We start from the raw sequence: 18,929 nt of genomic DNA, 5'->3' as shown, positions 1-18,929 counted from the left end.
AAAATTAGAATTCTAATGCACTGTGGGTGGAATTGTGAACTAGCCCAATCATTCTGGAGAACCATTTGGAACTATAAACAAGGGGCTATAAAATTGTGTTACAAAATCCTTTGACCCACCTGTCAATTAGGCATCAATTGGGGAATGGTTGAACAAGTCATGGCATATGATTATGATGTAATACTAGTACTATGAGCAGAATGGTTTCAGAGAAACCTGGTAAGACTTGAACTCAGGAAAACAAGCGAGTGGAAACCAGAAGATTGTACATAGTAATATCGATATTGTAAGGATGATCATTCTGATCAAGAAAAAGATTCAAGACAATTTCAAAGGATCCATCCATGATTAAAAAAAAATGCTATCTCCCTTGAGAGAATTGATAACCTCTAAATGTAGATGAAATGCTTATAAAAAACACCAAACTATTTTCATTTTATTTTGCAATGTGGCTAATATGGAAATGTTTGGCATAACCTGATATGTATATCTGAAATCATTGACTCCCTTCTCAAGGAGAGGAAATGAGAGAATTTGGAACTCAAAATATTTAACTGTTTCCACAAATAATTAAAAATAAGCTTATATTTCTGTTTTACACATTGGGTCAAATTTAACTGTAGGTTCTGATAGGGAATAGCATAACTTAATCTCCCCACCTAAGTCACTGGTAACATGATTTCTCTCAAGAAGAAAAAATCCTCTCAAATATGGGCAATGAGACAATCAAGGCTTCTTTGTTCTCCAGTATATTAGTCTGCAAAAACAAGGCAAATAGAATTTCATGAAAGTAGGTGCCAATGGGACAGGAGCAAAAACTGTTTGGAATTGGAAAATGTTTGATTCAGCAGTATAAAGAAAGGGGGCACAGATCAATTGAATTTAGCAACTGTTAAAGACCAAAAAAAGTTAGAAATGTCTAAAGAGAGTAAACTGGTAAAGTAAGAAATAGCTAATGTTAGCATAAATTCTTTGAATTTAACTCTAACATCATTCACAGAATTCCCTATACTCTTGAAATCATAAGCCTATATGCTACAAAAATGAAAAAAATCCTGAAAAGGGGTGTTAAATATATTTAATTCCAAATGAATTTTTTAAAACTGTCTTTACTTAGTAATATTCCTTTCCTCTTTGAGGAAAAGAAATTTTTGAATATTTCTTAATCTAATCAATCCTATCAAATTTTTCAGAAGGAATGTTTCATCTTAAAACAACATTTCACTTCTTTAATGAATGTTTTGCCCACTGAGAAGCAGGGCACTATATAAATTTAAGCTTACAGAAAAACAAAAACTAAAATCAACAAGGACCTAAAAACAGTATAAATCTTGCAAAAAATTATAATTGCCTTTACAAAGGTCAGTTTGAGAGTTAAATTCATAATCACCACCAGTGGGTACAACAAACTATGAAAGACGACAGAGAAAAAAATACTTTCTAAACCAACTAACACAAAAAGACAACATGAAGTTTGTATGTTATTGTCAAAATTGTGACTTAGGAAAAAATGCTAATTGAAGAAAACATTCTATCCAATATCTCAACTTGGAAACCCTAAAAAATGCATCATATATTTTGTCCAAAGTATTCATATTTATTGACCACTTTCCATAGAAATTATAGAAAACTGTGGCTTTAAAGCCACAGAATTGATTGTTAGAAAACTGAAGGTGCTTGATCCTAGACTTTGTAACAAAAGGCCTAAGACATTTTCTGAATGCACACCAATAATTAAAAAATTAATATCCATGCTGCTAAGTCTATTAAAATATTGAGACAAATGGGACTTAATTCTCTGTCATCATAGGAAAGTCTATGGACTTCAATGAAAAAGGTGTCTGGATACAGTCATCTCCCTACTTTAAAAAAGTTTGATTTTCCAATAACAAGCATACAACAGCACCAGTCTGAGTTGAATAATGGGAAATACTAACGGTGTATAAAATTGGCTTCTCTTTGGTCCTGCATTTCAGAAGAGCATTTTATTCTTCTATGGAGTTAAGCCAGAAGTGATGGTTTGAATTTTTAGAGGTAAATTTAGGATTGATGGTATGTAATGCTCAACAATTAAAGCACTTGTAATGAAATATATTAAATTCTCTTCCTGGATGCTTTTGGTGAAAGGCCCCTGGAATCCCTTGCTCTGAAATGCTATGATTCTATAATTTGTTCTTCTATTCCATTTCCCCACTCAGGTTAAAGCCTTGATGCCCATAGCATGCCATTTTAATCTTTCACTGGCCACCAAACTAGAATCCTTGAAGTCTTAAGCTTCCATTTATCTGGACAAGGGACTAATTACCAATTAACTATTTTGGTGGTGTTACTGCATAATAAATTTTTAAACAGACTAGAAAGAACCATTTCTTATATAATTCTGTGCGAATGCAAAAACTGATAGCATATAATTATAGCTAGCATTCACAAAATGCTTTAAGTACTGAAAAATTCTTCACAAAGATCTCATTTGACCCTCACAACTACCCTGAGAAGTAGATGCTGTTATTATTTCCATTTTACAGATGTAAAAACTGCCGCAGAGATTCACTGATTTGCCCAAAATAATACAGACTATGAGGCTCCATTCAAAGTCAGGTATTCCTGTGCTTTACAGTGCTTTACAAATTGTATCACCTAGCTAAAACTGTACTGGGGTAACTGGATATTGAGAAAAAAAAAGGTTTTATGCAACTTAGAATGCCTGCTTTGAAGTATACATGAAGCTAGATCTCAGCTCCCACAAAGCTATTAAGATTACCTTTAATGGGGGCAGCTGGGTGGCTCAGTGGATTGAGAACCAGGCCTAGAGATGGGAGGTCCTAGGTTTAAATCTGGTGACCCTGGGCAAGTCACTTGACCCCCATTGCTACCCCTTACTACTCTTCTGCCTTGGAAGCAATTCACAGTATTGATTCCAAGGTGGAAGGGTAAAAAAAAATTACCTTTGCACCCATCCCACTACAAACTGTTCCAAATCAAGCCTGACCACTCCTGGCTCCCCCAGTTATTTAAACTGTATTTTAAGAGTAAAAGATTGTATAGGTTATCCATACTGATAACTGGATTCAGAATTATAGATGGGACCAAAAAGGTTACCTCTATAAAACGCAAGCTTTCTTGTAGCTGAATATAGATATGCAAAACTTTCAAGGAAGCTGAAGATCCGACTATTCATTATGTTATAGCAGCACCCACATGAAAAAGCAAAGCCAAGTCTTCAGTACTAAAAACTCAAAAAGATTGATGAAAAAATGTAGGAAGGTAATCTAGCAATAGCAGATGTCAAACTATACTATAAATCTGTAATCATTAAAATAATTTTGTATTAGGGAAGAAACAGAGAATGATCAATGGAACAGAATAGGTACACTATACAGAATGAGAATGTAATAATCTCAAATCCCAGCCACTGGAATAAGAACACACTACCTGACAAAAACTAGAAAACTAGAAAATAATCTGGTAGAAAGTAGGTATAGCTCAAGATCTCACACACCAAATACTGAAATAAGCTCCAAATGGTACATCATAAGCAAATTATAGTAGCATGAAAGAAATTTTCTTTTAGAGTGATGGGGGGGGGGGGGGGGGGAGGGGGAGATTCATCACTAAACAAAAGATAAAGAAAAAGGTCCAAAAATGGAAAATTTTGTATACACAAAAATTAAGGTTGGTTTTTTCCTCTCACAAACAAAACTAATGCATTTGTTTCTAATTTTTCTAAAGACCTAGGAAATGGATGAGTGAGGTACTACTGAAGCACGTTTTCTGGCAAAGATCTCATTTCTAAGATATCTAGGGAACTAGGTAAAATTTATGAAAATAAGTCATTTATCAACTAATAAATGGTCAAAGGATATGAATAGGAAGTTTTTGAGTAAGAAATCCAACCCAACAGTAGCATATTAAAAAAAAAATTCTAATAATTAAAGAAATGCAAATTAAAACTCAGTATCACCTCATATCCACTAGATAGGCAAAATTAGAGGGGGAACAGGAAATGATTGGGTAATTTTTTTCTTCCTCTTTCTTTCCCTCTCAGTTAAAGGGAGTCTAGATTTTAGGAGCTGAGGGAGTGCTAACAAGAGTTTAGTCAAAAACAAAGAAACAGAAGAAACCACAATAACTTAAAAAAAATGTACAGAGCAAGCTTATGGTTGGGAAATTAATGGGTCGAACTTATGAGACACTTTTAAAACAAAAATTAAATTGGTATGAATTGGAGATTCAAAGTTTCAACCCAGTATTTTCCAATTCTTTAGGGAGTCCCTTGTCTACTAAATACATTCTTTGAGAAAGAGGCATGTAAGTATAAGAGAAACTAGAATTTGGGAATTTTTACTTTTATATAAGAGGGAATGGTGGCATAACAAAGAAAACAATCTAATGGAGAACATGAAAAGAACCAACTATGACAATTATTTTAGTTGAGAGTACATCACATACTGTTTTGTCCATTCTATTATTACAGATAAGTAGGGGAACGCATTTGCCATTGTCAATTCATGATTTGCTGCAAAATGTTTCAAGAATTAAATAGATAATATCTCACATAAACATATGAAACTAATTAGTAAAATTCCTAAAGAAAGTATTTTCCAACACCCTCAATTTTTTAAGAACCAATATGACAAACTAAATGGCTAACTTCTTCCCACCTTCGAAAACCTGATTATACAGCATATTAAAACACTTTCCAATAAGCAGAGTCCTTTTCCCCATCATAAAAATACTTTCAGATCTCAGATTCCTCACCTGTAAAATGAGGAAGCATTATTATTTTGGTCTCTAAGATGTCTTCAGGTAGTAAATCTATGGATTGTCTCATTTACTACACCCATCAAAACATGTGAATTCAAGTATTATTCCTCATTCAAAAAAGGGAATGGAAGCTCAAAGAGGCCAACTGAATTGTTCAAGGTCACTTAGCTAATAAGTAACTAAGTCAGGGTATTTTAACTCCTGCCTTTTGAAGTGACTTTTTCCCATGACCTGATACTACCAAAAAAAATTTGACAATAACAATACTGAAATACCTTTACTCCCTCTCAAACTCAAGATGTAAAAATACTGAAAGTTTTATTTAAAATAAAGTGGGGGTGGGGGTGGGGGTGGGGGCGGAGGCAGGACAGGTGGCTCAGAGAGCCAGGCCCAGAGCTAGGAGATCCAGTGCTCAAATCTGGTTTCTTGACACTTCCTAGCTGTATGACTGGGCAAGTCACTTAATACCCGTTGCCTAATCCTTATGGCTCTTCCCATTTACACATACACAGCACTGATTCTAAGGCAGAAAGTAAGGGTTTAAAAATAAAAAATATATATTATATTTCCTCCACCAACTCCTCCTGTCCCAACTTGGGCAACATTGTAATCAAAGGAATGTCACACTGCCACAAAGGATACAAATTTGAGAAAGGCACATGGTATTCCTGATATCCTTAGGAAAAAATGTAGAGATGTGGGCTGGATAAAACAGGTGGATTTACAGACAGGCAGAACTGTAAAAGTCAGAGGTAGCCCTTTTCCCTGGCTCCTGCCTATCTTTCCAGTCTCCTAATCTACCTAGCTCATTCTCACAACCTGTGCAATTCAATGATATTGTCTTTGTTGATTCTCTGCACAAAACGCTGCCATCTCCAGAATCCATACTGTCTTCCCTCCCGACAAGACTTGTGGCTATTGCTCCCTCCATATCTGGAATATTCTCTCTTCTTGTCCACCCTCCTACCTTCCTACCTTCCTTTCAAACCTCAGGTGAATTCTCACCTTATACAAAAAAATCTTTCCAAGTCCTCCTTAATTCTAAACACCTTCCACCTTGATTATTTCCAATTTATACTGTACATATTTTGTTTTCATATAGTTGTTTACTTGTTGTCCCCCCCATTAGACTGCAAGTTCCTGGAAGGCAGAGCCTATTTTTTGCCTTTCTTTGTATCTTCTGCCCTTGGCATGATGCCTGGCATAACAGTAAGTGCTTTTGAATTTGACTCTCCCAGCTTCCTATGGCAGTACAGTTAAGTCAAAGCATTCCACCCTTACCCCCCACATGTATCACGTACTCACTATTTGCCTGGCACAGTGTTAAGTACTGGGGATACGAAGAAAACAGACAGTGACAGAGGTGAGATGTGAATCTGGGTTCATTCATATTCACATCCAGTGTTATTTCGATTATACCCACAATACCAAACTGTGACTTTTTAAACAATGATTGGTTCAAAATAGTAAGTGCTGAATTACTCTAAATGTTAAAGCAGAGGCTGGGGTTCCTATATTACTCCAAAGATATGTAAACATATTCCCAATGAGATGATATTTTTATAATGAAAATTATTATTACTGGACTGGCCTCTAAAGTCTCTAAACTCTAAGATAACACAACTACCTGTCACAGAATCCTCACACACTCCCTATAGCACTGCTTCCCAACCACTCCCCAACATATCCATTTATATTTACAGGACTGCCTTAGTAATAAAATTAGTATGCTAGCTTAATATACTTAAACGGAATAATCCTATATAAATTACAAAGAACAAAAATCAAGCTTCTTCCTAACCCCCCAGTGGAAGCAAGGTTAGCCTTTCACTCCCAGAGGGATTTAACCCTCATACTAATACAAAATGGATTAAGCATATCCCATTAATAGACTGATTAGTAGACAATTCAGCAGGTTAGTTTAGGATTTAAAAGAAATAGCTATATAAGTAGCTATCTGAGAAGTAATTTCAATCACTGGAACCAAGAGTCTGAACTTAAAAGCTGGGATATTAAGAGAAATTTGTAGAAGCCTCCCCCTTCAGCATCCCTACCTTAAATTTCTTCCCTTTCCAATATGTTCTCATCAAAGTGATAGTCCTAAAGCACAGATCTAAACAGTTCACTCTCCAGGTTTAAGTACAAAAAAATTTAAACATAATTATTTAGGTAAAATTGTAAAATATTATATATAAAGTTTAAAAGATTGAAAACTGTAGACTAGGAAAGAGTGCAATTAAGATAAATCTAATTGCTGGATAAACAACTGAATTCAGAATGTTTAGTAGTGTACGTTTCCCACCTAGAGTGGCTTCCAATAGAGTACTTCAGGGGTTCTATATTTGGCCCCATCCTGTACAATATTTTAAGGAAAAAAAATCAGTGATGCAGACAAATACATAAAAGGCAGATATAAAATCTATAAATAATAGAAACTGGGTAAAGTTAACCCACAGATAAGAGAATCAAGATTAAAAAAAGAGAAACGGGATGAATAGGCAAGTCAAACCCAGACAGATACAAAAACCTCATTATTATACATAATATAGAACCATGGACTAAAAACAACTTAGCTTAACAGGAATTTTAAAAAAAGTTTTAAGTTGACCATAAGTCTACTTCAAGGAGCCCAAAGTACAATGTTAATGCTTTTTTAAAAAGGGGTGAGGGTGGGGAGGAGATGGCTCAGTGGCCTAGGCCAGAGGATCCTGAATCAAAAGCAGCCCCAGGCACTTCCCAGCTGAGTGACCCTGGGCAAGTTAACCCCCATTCCCTAGCCCTTACTGCTCTTCAGGCTAGGAACCAATACACAGTATTGATTCTAAGATGGAAGGTATAGGTTTAAAGGGGGGAAGAGGGACAGTATCAGGCTACTAACTGAATAACAATATTAAGGGAAGATATAAGTATATTCTGTATTAGTCAGAAAATATATAGAGTATCATGTTCTGTTCTTGGCACCACAATTATTGGACACTTACTGGCAGTCTAGTACTAAGTCTAGTAAGAACAACCAGAATAATAAAAATATTAGGATCCACAACACAATGAGAATGGTCACCTGGTGATTTTTATCTAAGCCTGAAGACTTTAGTAAGGTCGTGATAATAGTCTTTAAAAACTTGAAATACTGTCAATGTAAGTGACACAGAATACTTCATGCCCATAGTTAGGCTGAGAAAAAACTAGGTCCAATACAAAGAAGCTATAGATAACTAAGGAAAATATTTTGTAACCAGAATGAAATGGGCTGCCCTCTAAAGTAGAGCCCACTATTCATGAAGAGGTAGGATCATTATCTATTGTGAAGTGCTACAGAGGATTCTTCTTTTCAGCACAATTGGGGTTAAAATGGTCTCTAATATCTATAATTCTATGAAAAAGTTTCTGCTAAAAATTCATCAGAATTTTTCAAGACGGGGGTGGGGGGGAACTGGGTAGCTCAGTGGATTGAGAGCCAGACCTAGAGATGGGAGGCCCTAGGTTCAAATCTGGACTCAGATACTTTCTAGCTGTGTGTCCCTGGACAAGTCACTTGACCCCCATTGCCTAGTCCTATCACTCTTCTGCCTCGGAACCAATACACAGTATTGATTACAAGATGGAAGGTAAGGGTTAAAAAAAAAAAGAAATTTCTCAAGACAGGATAATCCATAGACTCCCTTTAATTAGTTGCAAACTTATTAAAATTAAAAAGGTTGCTGACATGTTAAATGCTTAAACTAAAAAGAAATAGTACAATTGTAAAGCACTAAAAATTACTCTGGATAAATGTAAGCTTTTGTAATTCATGTTCTCAAAAACCATGTGGTTAGTTTATAAAACTATTATTAGTTTATATATTTAAAATGTTTCAAGTTATAAACCATTTTGACTTTTAAAATATATTGCTGCTATTTGTTTCTACAATTCTATGTTCAAACAAACAAACAAACAAACAAAAAAACGGGAACCTTTAAAATTCTTTAGATATGTGACAATAGGACCAATGAGCAAAACTCTACTTAGTATGGCATATTGAGGAATACTAAGCTTAGAATTTGGGTACCTTATTATTGTTGTTGTTACTATTAATTTATATAACTAAGTTTTGAAAATTATTTTATGTTCTTAATAATCGTGAGGTTACATAGGTCATTATGTCCATTTTACAGGCAAAGAAATTGAGTGAAATTACGTGACAGGACTATATAGCTAGTGTCTGAAGTACGATTCAAACTCGGGTTTTTGTGATTCCCAAGTCGAGCACCCTGGGCACTCCAACATCTGGCTGCCTAAAATCCTTGTGCTGTTATTATACACAGGCCTCAGTTTCTTCATTTGTAAAACAGGAATAGGACTTCCTATATGCCACGATTTAGGGTGGGGAGGAAAAACTTATTTTTTATTAATTTATTAGTAAAGTAATACCTTGTATTAGACTATTTTATCATCCTATCTCATTGTTTTCCAATGTGTAGAAAGAGAAAAATAAGGAAGAGGAGTTGAGTTTTTGGGGAAAGGTAATGAGTTCTATTTTGGAAATGGCTACTAGATGCCAACTGTATATCCAGTTGGCAATTTGTTTAACAGGAAGTAGTTAATCCTAGAACAGAGAGCAAGAAAGTGCTTGTCAAAGCAATAAGTATTTAAATTCTTAAAGGCAAGGACATCTCTGGAGATACAAAGAAAGGGAAAAACACTATCCTGGACCTCAAGAACCTCACATCCTAATGAAGATAACAGGTAAACAAGTATGTATATACAAGGTATATATACAGAGTAAAGATAATCTCTGAGGGAAGTAGTGATAAAGGTTTCTGCAAAAGGTGGGAAAACGTTCTAGGCCTGAGGATCAGTGAAAATGAAGGAGTTGTCTTATGCAAGGATCAACAGGAAGCTACTAGAGTTTGCTTAGGGGAGTGAAAAGGAGTATGGATGTTACATGGTCAAACTTATACTTTAGAAATCATTTTGGCAGCTGAGTGCAAGATGGACTGCATCATCTAGAGATTTCAAGCAGGGAGACCAACTAAAAAACAAGTGCAATAATCCAGGTATGAAGTAATGAGAGCCTGTACCAGGGTAGTGGCAGTCAGGAGAGAAAATGAACAAACAGGGAAACATCCTGAAGATTAAAATATATAGATCCGATTTGTGGAGATGATAAATGAACTCAGAAAGCTGGAAGGGAAAAGGGGGGGGGGGGGATGAGAGACATGAAAGAGACACACTATGGCAGGACAGAGCCTTGGGCAATAGGAGAGATGGCAAACCTTTTAGACATCACAAGCCAACCCCCCCCTCCCCCAACTTACATATACAGGGGTGGAAGAAAGGGAGAGTGGCTTAGGAGCTCAGTTCAGGGGAAGGAGTAAGTGCTTCCCCTGGACAGCTGGGCAGAGGGGTGGGGATTCACGGAGAGGGAGAAGGGAGCAGCTCCACCAGAGTCCCTTTCACCTTTCTAGTAACTTATTCTTGTAGGCAAGGACATCTCTGTGCCATGTTTGGCACCCATGCCATAGGTTAGCCATCAGGGAAGTATACCCACAGAGAACAGAATAGATATGATCCAGCAAGAGACTGAAAAAAGAATAGTAAGGAAGATAGAAGGCCCAAGTAAGAGCAATTATAGGGGATAGTTATTAACAATGTCAAATCCTGTACAGGTCCAATATATGTAGATTGAAATAAGGATACTTAATTTAGCAGTTAAGAGATCACTGGTAACGTTGGAGAGAGCAGTTTCAGTCAGTTTAAGTGGCCATGTATAAAGAAAATACATTTGAAGAAACTGAGAATTATATCAGTATAATTTTTCAATCTTTCAAAAATTGTGCTGCACAGAGAGCTATTCATCATTACCAATCTATCAACAAGTATTTAATGTATGCCTTCTATGTGCTAGGTGCTGGGGGATATAAAGGTAAAAACGAAAAGGCTCTTACTGTCAAAGAGTTTACATTCTATCAATAAAGCTTTATTCTACTTTAACAGTTAGGAGATGCCTTTTCTTAATTCTAAAATTGATGGCATTCAGAATACTATAGAGCATTGTGTATGGTATCAAAATAAGTTAGCTTTTCCAACACTATAATTATAGTTATGGAGATAAGTCATTCTTTTCATAATGGAGTTGATTTTTTTTACCCTGGCTCTTTAGAGGACTTTGAGGTTGAATGCTCCAATTATGGAATATCAACAATATCTTTCTATTCCTTAAAATACTGTCTTCAAGGCTTCTATAATTTTTTTAAAAGCTACAAAAATCTTTGCCTCAATCATTTCATTCCCCAGGCCCAACCTTCAAAAACCAGTTTTTTATCTATCAAATATGTTTCATAACATATGAATATATGTGCTTTCATTCCTCAAGTTTGGCTGATCACTATTCTAGAGAATTACATTATAAAGATCTGTAAAAAATTTTCACTTACTCATAGTCCAAATCACAAACATTAAATTTCTTCTTAATTAAAATCTAAATTAGATTGAAATTTATAATGAGCAGCATTTTCTTTAATAATTCTTTGACTAGTAATTCACATATACTAGAAAACATAAAATGATTTTCAATTAAATATAACATTTACCTTGCAACATTGTATAAACTATTGTTTCATCTTTACCTAAATATGCTAATCTAGCTTTGCCAATATTTTGAATATTTGCTCCCATCTTAGATTTTCTCTATAGTAGGAGGAAGGGGGTGAACACCCTTTGGTAATCTGAAATGTTATAAAAGTATATATTTTTAAAAGCTCATGGGCCCTAGGTTCAGAACCCCTGAACTATAATCATCTTTAAAAAAAAATTTTTTTTTTTAAGGTAAACAATTGAAATCTTCAGCAATTCAAACTACAGATCAGGGCAAAGTTAGTCCATGAATTCCTTTGCCAGTAATCACAAACATTCTCCCATCCTTTCCTACAGACTAATGTCATTTCCTAGGCTTCAAGTTAAAAAAATTAAAGCACACTGACAAACTTTCCAATTGATGTGACTGCCTCTCCCAACCACTACTTTATTTCTCATTGGGGAATAGTTACTTCTGAATTGGACCAACCACTTTTACTTTCTAATCACTGGTTCTGTTCTTAACCCTCAATAATCTAATTTTCATCCTTACAACTTTCCCAAAACTGTCTTAAAATGACCAAAGTCCTTCTTTTGGACATTTCCAATGGTCTTTTCTAGTCGATATTCTCTGCTGCATCTAATACTGCCAATGATAACCACCTCTTTTAAAACTCTTCTTCCCTAGTCTCCACCACATCATTGTGCCATTTTCTTTTTCTATGTTTTTAGCATTTCTTTGCTGGTCAAACTTGACCACCTGCCATAAGCACTTCAAATCCAGTACTAGACAAAGCCATTGCTCTTTTCCCTCTCCCACTACCCTGGAGAACCCTATTCAGTTCTCCCTTAGATAGCTACTAAAGTCTATCCTTCCTCAGATAAGCACCTTTCTATATTACTGAAACAACCATAGATCACAGATTTACAACTAGAAAGGATATCTTCTAGCCCAATCGAATACCTTCTTTTATGGGGGAGAAAAATTAGGCCTAGAGAAGATAAGTGACTTGCCCATGGCCACACAGGTGCACAGCAGTGCAATTATGCAAAGCTAGATCATCTGATTCCAAATCCAGATCTCTTTTCCCAATACCAGGCATAGCAGGCTTTCCTTTTCCACTTGTTCCTAATGCTAGAATAATCTTGTGCCAACAGTCTACAAACAGGCATCATTCCTGGGCCCAGAAATTTGCATTTACCCAAAAAGTGGTCTCACATCTAGATCATCAGCTTTTAAAGAATAACAGTTATATTTTACTTTTATATCTTTCAAAGAACCAAAAGTAGTTTTTTTTATGAAGTAGCCATTTAAAACAGTGTTTGTTAAATGAATAAATTCCTCTACTTGGCATCCAAGTTATTCCAAATTATGTTACCAACCTAATTTTCTAGCATATTCTTACCAAAAAACTCTCAACCTACAGCCAGGAGAATCCACTTGCTGACCTCTACATAAATTCTGCCCAAGCCCTTGCAGATATCTGCAATGTTTCTACTTTCTTCAATCACATCACTAGTATTTCAAAAACAATGCTCAAAAATTCACTTCTAATAGTATATAATTGATCTCTCCTAAATCTTTATTCTTAAATTTCTTTTGTTATGCAGATTTGATTTGTACAAGCAACTAAATTGTTAATAACTAGATTCCAAGTACCAAATGTTTAAAGACAAATGAGTTTCTCAACTAGCACCATTATCCACTGGTATCTACCAGGTGAACATGAGATACTTTTAATATTAATCTCAGTAAAAATAAGCCATAATCTGATGCAAATCAAATCACAAAATTTAATGTGAAGATTCATAAAATATCATAAGATATTTGAAGATGGCCCTTATGGCAATGGAAAGACTTCTGATAGGTGTAAATAAGTTTTGATGAATTACCAAAGATTCATCAAAGATCTATGCACCAGGAGTGATATAAAAGGTATCAAGAATATGAAAAGCATGTAGGCCATTCACATTTAAAGAATGAGAACTGCACTAGGGCTCAAGAAACATGAAAACAAGAATTTTCAGTCTCTAGAACAGATGCCCTATGTGAGAGTTTGTCAGGAATCACCAGGTACAAGGAATGAGCACTACCTGCATAGATGAGTAAGATCATGGATATTATTTCAGTAATTACAAGTACTATTCACTATACTATTCCAAAAGTATGAATGGCCCCATGTCAATCTATTTCTAAAAAATGCTCTTTAGTTGGTTCATATACTACACTACAGACAGAGCAGAAGGGACATTTAAAATTCCTTTGCAACACAGAAAGTACTTTTGGTAAGGGTGAAATACATTATCATTTACTATTATCATACAAAAAATACAAGCAGGATCAATCTATATTTTATAGGCTGTGAAGGACACGAGAATTTTGTCCCAAATAATCAACAAATATTTGTTTACCACATAATATGTCAGACATTGTATTAAGTGCTGAAAATGCAAGGAACAGCAAAAAACAGTCCTGCTTTCAAGGAGTTCATAATCTAATGAAGACAATGTGCGTGCAAGATATATGTCCATAACAAAAAAAAAGTAACTAAAATATAAAGTTCAATAATAAATTTAACCACAAATTAGCATGTTAGGCACCTGCATGCTAGGAATTGTAGATACAAAAATGAAAAGAGGTACACTATCCACTTATGAGAATATATTCTATGAGAGGTACATGTATACATTATATATAAAAATGAGAATTTATGTGATTAGGGAAACATGGAAACAGGTCTCATGTAGAACATTGGACCTGAGCTTAGCTTTTTAAGGAAACTAGAAAGACTGAAAAATGGAGATTAGCAAGCCAAGCATTCCAAAAGAGTGGGAAAGCCTGTGCAAAGGCAAGGAATGTGATATGTAAGAACATCACAAAGGCCAGTTTGGCTGGATATCAGTGTGTGGAGGTAAATAACAACACATCTGGAAAGGTAGGATGGAGTCAGTTTGTGAAAGGCTTTGAAGATCACAGAAGTCTATTAGAGGTAACAAGGTCATTGGAGTTAAGAGTAATTTGTGCTTCAAGAAAACTACTTTGGCAAATACATGTAATAGACCATAAACAAAAAAAAATACTAAAAAATAATGTTCAATCAATTAACACTGGAGAAGAGAGGCCTGTAGACCAATTAAGAGACCACTGCAATAGTCCAGGTCTCATCTAGTGTGATGGTTATGGCAGTGAAAAGAAGGGAAGATAAAAGATGTAATGCAACTGAAGATCAATTTGGTTTTGTCATTTAAAATTTTTTTCCTTAATATTAGTAAATAAATTTATCCCTGTCCATACTTTTCTAAATCTAATCTAGGTTGTCACCAATAACACTAGTCAGAAATAGAAAGTATTATGACTCAGAAAACCAATACATTAAGTGTCAGATTCCTACGTAACATTGTTAATGTACACTCATATGAACTTTCATTATGTTACTCTTTCCCCAATGTCACAAGTATCCATTTACTGGAAGTAGATTAATCATAAGGCAGTTAGGCATGACTTACTACCTAGGAACACTGTTCTTTACAAACCATGCCACATACCCTCTTTTCCACAAATATAGTATTTAAAGTCATCATTTGCAGTTACCCAAATGACTCACTTTCAAGTCAATGCTCAACTGCTACTCAGTCTCCCAAGTAATAGTCATACTTTTGAATAAGTCTTTAGGAATAAATTTTTACACAAAAATTATAGGCTTGTGAAGGAATAGACAAGAGGTATTAGAATGGAACTATAAAAACTACTGCAGAGATAACAATATTTTCAAGTAGAGGATAAGAAGCAGAAAGATGGGACACTGTGATAGTAACTAGCAATAAAGGGGGGGGGGGGGTAATTCCTGAAGGGGAGAATCTGATCTCTGAAATGAATTAAGGTATTAAGTGTTAATGAGGCAGAAAGAAAAGATTACTGCATGATAAAGTTGATGAAATTGCTTTTGAAGAATTAGTTAAATAATATAGTTCAAGTGAACAACCCCAAAACTAAACCTTGAATTTACATAGTTAACTGTTTCAGAATAAAAGCTCTTATAACTAGTCAAAAAGATAGTGTCAGTTAGAATCTATTTTATGTATACTACGTTTAAAGGCGACCAAGTGGGAATATGCTTGTCTTTAAGGCTTTCTTCATCCTAAAAAATAAAACTTTTCAAGTCATTTTTCCCAGAACAGCTAGTTCTGAAGTAAAATTAAATAAAACATATCATTGAACATAAATAATTAGCTCATCAGACCTTAAAGTTGCCTGTAATCGCAATCCTGTGCCTTCACAAAAAAAGCTTAAAATAAAAACTTGCCAATACCTACTATCATTAAGTGGAAAAGTGAAAAATGCCTACTTCAATTTTTCAATGCAAGATTTTTAAACTTTCTTGTTAATGAGCCATACAGAGCAAGAAGAGAGCCCATGCATATCCCTAAAACATCACCTTAATTATCATGGACTAGGAAATCAAAATCCACTTTTTGTACTGGAGTTAATAACTACTGGTAGCTTACCCTCTTTTGTTTCTTTTTGGTGAAACTCATCAACTGTCAACAGATTTTAAAAAATTCAATCTAGGGTCTTTCTGGTGCATCAGAGAGAAATCCTCTTTCCTCATTCTATTCCCAACAGGGGGTTCGGTACTAGCTCATCTGGAATCTCGACCCTGATAGCAGTCCATGAATGGCAGAACCATAAACGATAGAGTCCACACGGAAATCCGGACGTTTTGGGGAATCAGCAAAACGGGGATTTCGGGAAAACAAAAACCTACCCCAAGTGAACATCGTACACATCCCATTGTCTACCAGCCCCACCACGGAGTCCAGCACGTTATCCCTTTGTAAGGAGGCTCAGATTAGCCCTCGATCCTCACTCTGGGTTCTAAGGCAAGGGATGCCCATCCGGCTCCCTCCTCTCCTCACTCCAAAGGCCCCCCCTTTTAGCCCTCCCCCACCCCGGTCTCCCGCGGGGTGGCTGCAGAGGCCTAGGGGGAGGAAAGACACCAACGCCCTCCTCCGACTTGGGCGGCATGTCCTCAGCGGAAGTTGGATTGATCCAGGTTCCGCAAGAAGGGGTTTTTCTTTCTCTTTCTCTTTTTTTTTTCCTTTGCCGGTTCAGGTCCTTAACCCCGTCCCTCCCACACACTCTCTCCAAGGGACGCTCCCTCAAGAGGCTCCGGCCCACCCACGGGGAAGAGTCGCCCTCCGCCCAGTCAAGCTGGGCGCAGGCTCGGCCTTCAATCACACCCTGCAGGCCACATGGAGGGGGGGGGGGGGCTCCCGCTTCCCGCTCAGTCGGACCGCAGAGGCCTCCAGCACGGCCTAAGAGTCAGGAGGGTAAGGCGAGGGGAAGACAAGGAGTCCACACGGCAGCTCTCATGCCCGATGCCCTCCGCCCCTCCCGAAGGGCCCCTTCCTCTACCGCCCGCTCGGGCCCAGACGTCCCCGCCGCGGCGGCGCAAGCTCCTTACCGGCCGGTGTGGGTGGGTGGGGAACGCGGGGTGTGTGTGTGAGCGAGTGTCGCGCCCGCAGAGGAGTCTTGGCCCGGCTCCGGTCCGGGAGGGGAAAGGGTCTGGGGAAGGGTTAAGGGGAAAGGGGGGGGAGGTGGGTGGCGGGCTACCGAGCCAGGAAATCAGAGGCCGGCGTCAGAGAAACCGACCAAGCGCGGCCGCCGCTTCCAGTAAAGGAGAGCGAGAGAGCGAGAGACGAGCAAGATGGCGGACAGCCAGCCCGGACGTCCTACGTCATCTCGCAGACGCACGTAAGGCGAGTCCGTCTCTCTCTCTCTCTCTCTCTCTCTCTTCCTCTAATCCCACGCCTCCCTCCGGCGGGACCCTAAGAACGGGCAGATCACGTGGGGACGCGTTGGGTTGAGCGTGGGGGGATGGGAGGAGGGCGAGACGCTCTGCCACCTCTTGGGATGTACTTGCTATCGCAGTCGAACGGTTACCCATTTCGGTTCCGAGGCGGCGGCCGTGTGGACTACGACGGGGAGCATGCTGCTGCACTTCGGCGTCCTTACGGAGATGCCCGGGGAGGGGGAAATGCGGCCCACCTCAAGGCTTGCTCTGGCTCGCGCACCTTGCGGAAGCTCTCAGTCTTTGGGAACCGTCCCTATGGCTGTCCTGCGGAAGAGTCTGTGTGCATTCCAAGACGTCGGGTTACTGAAACAGCAATTTGCACCAGGCATTATGGCTTTCATATACATTTTTAAAAAACAAACAACCCTTAAATAGCTGAAATGCAGAACTAGTATTATTTTATATTTGTAAAGCACTTTTGCAAACCATAAAGTAGTATATAAATGCTATGTATCATTATTACCAATAATACAGTGTAAACGCACCCGCTGCAGCCCTTTCATACGGAATTGTATTTAGAATCCACAGGTAACAATAAGCCTTTAAAATGTTAAGAGAAAAGTAAAGGCTAGCAAAACTGGAAAGTGGCTGGATTCTGAGGATGGATATTCAAATCCCACTTTATCATTACTACTCCAGGAACTTAATCTCCCCGGCCTCAGTTTCCTCATTTATAAATTTCGGGGATTGGACTATAAGGCCCCCGAAGACCCGTATAGTTTGAGATCTTTGATCCCAAGACCCATTCTGCCTTCAATAAAACATTCAAATTTAGGAAGGCCCAATGGAAGATTAATGCTAGTTCAAGATATGAGGTAACAAAGTAAAGAAACAACCAACAATTAAGAAAAAAAAGAAAAATTCACATCCTGATGGGGGAAACAACATGCAAATAGCTATATACAGATACTGCTTCCACCCTGGGGATTTTTGTAATGCAGAAGGTGAGATATATACACAAATAACTATAACTTAGAATATTATAAATGAAATTTATACATTGTTATTTATTATTCATTGGTTGAATTAATCATACATATATGACATTATATTATTGCATATTTATATTATATAAATTTGTATTAATTTGTTAATAAATTGAATTAGAGTTTTAAATAAATAAAAGAGAGCCCCAAGCCTATTGGTATAAGCCTCTCTCCTCACAGAATCCGGACCAGTGCCTGAGGCTTGAGTGAGTGGCTAAGCCAAATTGGGGAGAGAGAAGAAAAGAGATCTGGGTCTTTTGTCTTTAGTCATTTTTTTCCAGTTCTGACTTCCAGCTTGAAAGAGAAGAGCAGTGAGATTCCAATCTCTTTTCAGAGCTACTAAAGGAGAAAGTCTGGGAATTCACTATATAGACTTCTTTGATCAGGTCCCTGTTCTCAGCTTGCTACACTGATTCCTCCCTTGGGTGAGGTCTAGGACTCACTGTCTCTGTCTCTGTCTCTGTCTCTCTGTTTCTCAATGAATTGTCTTGCTCCCAGTGGAAGAACTCCTTCCATCTTTATTGCCTAGCATATAATCTAAGATATATCTGTTTTCAGCTTTGTTGAGCTTTCAACTTGTTTTTTTCTTTTTTCCTTTCTATTTGCAATGCATATTCATAGTATAACTGGTATTTGGTAGGAAGAAAATCAAACCATGGATATAAAGTTTGGGGTTTTCTTTTCTCCATTAAGAAATAGTGATTAAAAAAAAAAGAAATTGGTCAAGAACTTAGCTTGAATCTGAAAATTACATATCTTAAAGTAATTT

The 18,929-nt window shown here is 37.2% G+C and overlaps 1 protein-coding gene across 10 annotated transcripts in view; it reads right to left on the bottom strand.

Moving 5' to 3' along the window:
* Positions 1-17,076, bottom strand: part of LOC130457098 (protein PRRC2C-like) — a 96,576-nt gene extending 79,500 nt beyond the window's left edge. For 8 of the 10 annotated variants that reach the window (XM_056815526.1, XM_056815534.1, XM_056815530.1 and 5 more), the window contains exon 1: positions 16,785-17,076. The gene's annotated coding sequence lies outside the window, so the exon portion shown is untranslated. Of the gene's footprint in view, positions 1-659; positions 758-16,784 lie in introns of all 10 variants that reach the window. The other 2 variants (XM_056815527.1, XM_056815529.1) reach the window with 2 other exon arrangements.
* Between the last annotated feature and the right edge of the window lie 1,853 nt (positions 17,077-18,929).

Source organism: Monodelphis domestica, chromosome 2, assembly GCF_027887165.1.
Source record: "Monodelphis domestica isolate mMonDom1 chromosome 2, mMonDom1.pri, whole genome shotgun sequence".
In the NCBI taxonomy this organism is placed as follows: domain Eukaryota; kingdom Metazoa; phylum Chordata; class Mammalia; order Didelphimorphia; family Didelphidae; genus Monodelphis; species Monodelphis domestica.
Note: the sequence above shows the minus strand (reverse complement) of the source record. Positions and strands in the feature narration are given on the sequence as shown.